Source organism: Rhincodon typus, chromosome 28, assembly GCF_021869965.1.
Source record: "Rhincodon typus isolate 14 chromosome 28, sRhiTyp1.1, whole genome shotgun sequence".
In the NCBI taxonomy this organism is placed as follows: Eukaryota; Metazoa; Chordata; class Chondrichthyes; order Orectolobiformes; family Rhincodontidae; genus Rhincodon; species Rhincodon typus.
The window spans coordinates 16,192,172-16,194,609 of NC_063359.1; positions in this window are offsets into that span (position 1 = coordinate 16,192,172).

The following is a 2,438-nucleotide window of genomic DNA, read 5'->3' on the forward strand; positions in this document are numbered from 1 at the left end:
ACACGGCAGGCCAGGCAGCATCAAAGGAGCAGGAAAGCTGACGTTTCTGGTCTCGACCCTTCTTCATGAAGGGCCTTTTCTGAAGAAGGGTCCAGACCCGAAACGTCAGCTTTCCTGCTCCTCTGATGCTGCTTGGCCTGCTGTGTTCATCCAGCTCTTCACCTTGTTATCTCAGATTCTCCAGCATCGACAGTTCCTACTATCTATTGCCTGAAGATTCTTTTTTTCTGAAGTGACAATGTAAAAACTTGGCATCATTTTCAGTAGCTGTGATGATTTCTGTAGTCAAATACTTAGCAGCTGCTTCTACAGGACTTGGGAGTGAGTGAAAACTGCTTTGTTTCGTTGTATGGTACTTCAGGTTCAGTACAACAGTCCTGGATACCTCCCTCTGTCTTCCTGTTGAGAAGCAATCACTGTTTCAAGATGCCTTTCTCATGGTCGGGCTTCAGATGGTTCTCCTTAAAATGGCTTGTTTCCAGCCAGCTTTATTACAGTCAATCAAAATAGCTGCAAATGATAATTTTGATGAATTGTTGTTCCATAAAATAAAATAAGCTATGCTGAACTTCCTTAGGATGTACCGCTAGTCTCTTGTTCATCACTCCAGAACATTTGAGTCTTCACATTATTTTAGGTTTGAATGGGCAATCTCAGGAGTCTTAAATTATTTAATGGCCTTTTGTGATTAATTCTTAAGCCAATACAGCCTGACATCTGCTTTTTGCTTCAGTTGAATCCACAAGAGAAGTTATGTGGCATGCAGAAGCCATTTTGTAGGACTTCCTTGCCCATTTCTTTACAAAGTACACAGTATCACAACTATACATCTATGATAGAAAGGAATGTATGGGAAACTTTGTTTTAATCAGTCTAGATAAATCCGCAAAAATTATATATGGTAAATACTGCAAAGTATACTGTATTATTCTGTCCAGTTACTATAGTTTTTAATTTATTGACCTACATGTAAATATACTAGTTGTCAAAAAATAACCACACGAAAAATCAACAGTTGATTCAATTTCAAGCCAATTTCTCCCCAAATACAGCAATCTACCGCAAGTCTGAATAGGCAGTTAAGAGTGTGAATGAGGAGGTTCTCTGCTGGTAGGTTTTATTTAAGGCAAAGTTGCATTATTATTTAAGTGATTTATGCTGTAAACAAGATATAACAGTAATGTGTATACCCCCTGCATTATGTTTCTATTACTTAGCTTGTGTTTTTACACTGATTATGTGGATCTCTTGATCATCCAAAATATTTAATCATTTGGTCCCAAAGGTGCTAGATAATAAAAAGGTTACTGTATATGGTTTGACTTTGAATCAACAATTGCAACATTCAGATTCTACATCTGTCAGTTGGTTAAGGACAGTAGACAGTTGCTTTCCCTGTTCACATAGATACCAAATACCCATGCAATGCTTACCAAGTCATTTTGCATTTCTGATAGCCATACATTCAAATGCAAAATCCATGAACCCATTGATGGGGGATAACATAAGTTACTAAATTCTTCTCCTGAGAGGAAATTCCATGAAGTATAAAGTCCTATCCCTTAAGTAACCACGTTAATGTTTTGCCATTGTGATATAACATTAGGATTTGTGAAGGAAAAATAATTCAGTAGCAATGAAGAAATAACATGATATAATTGCGTAAAAGAGGAGTGAGCTATTAATAGATAATTGATCAAAAGTGCATTTGACAAAAAACAAACACGAGTAATTCATAGCATCAAATTAAAACCAAGATGATTCATTGATATTAATTATTAACACAGAATAACATACAAAAATTATAGTTCTATACATTTCATGTGTTTATGTATGTAATGAGAGAAGTTATGACAAATATTTACTGAATAATTGAACTCAAATGATATTAGTAACTGTAAACTAAGTCTATGATAGGAACTGCCACGTCTCTATCCATTAATGAGTACCACATATTGCCCTCAAAATGTCATAAAGTATTATAGCTGTACTATCCCAAACAGGGAACAGCTTCACAATTCAACAACAAATACGTATCTCTCATTAACTATTGGGAAAAAATGGCATTCTATGGCTGTTATTATTCATGTCATAACTGTAACATTTTAACATCTGTATTTGTGTTCCTTAACATTCTTCAATTTCTGCGTTTTAGACATAATTCTGAGAAATTTTAATTACAGCATTGAGTCAGTGTTGATTCTCCTTTGATGGAATGCACTCAAGAATAGTGAAAGAAGGCTGTAATAATTCAGGAAATCTGACTGGAAAGGAACATCATTTATTGTCGAACACCAAAATAAAGCCACTTCTCATGATAAGCTAGACCAGACCATGACAGACATCTCTGTGTCTGCTCTTTTTAAATTTCTTTATCCTTATTTTGTATCTGGAAGTGATTTTAAACACAAGTGATTTTTTTTTCTCCCCACCACCAA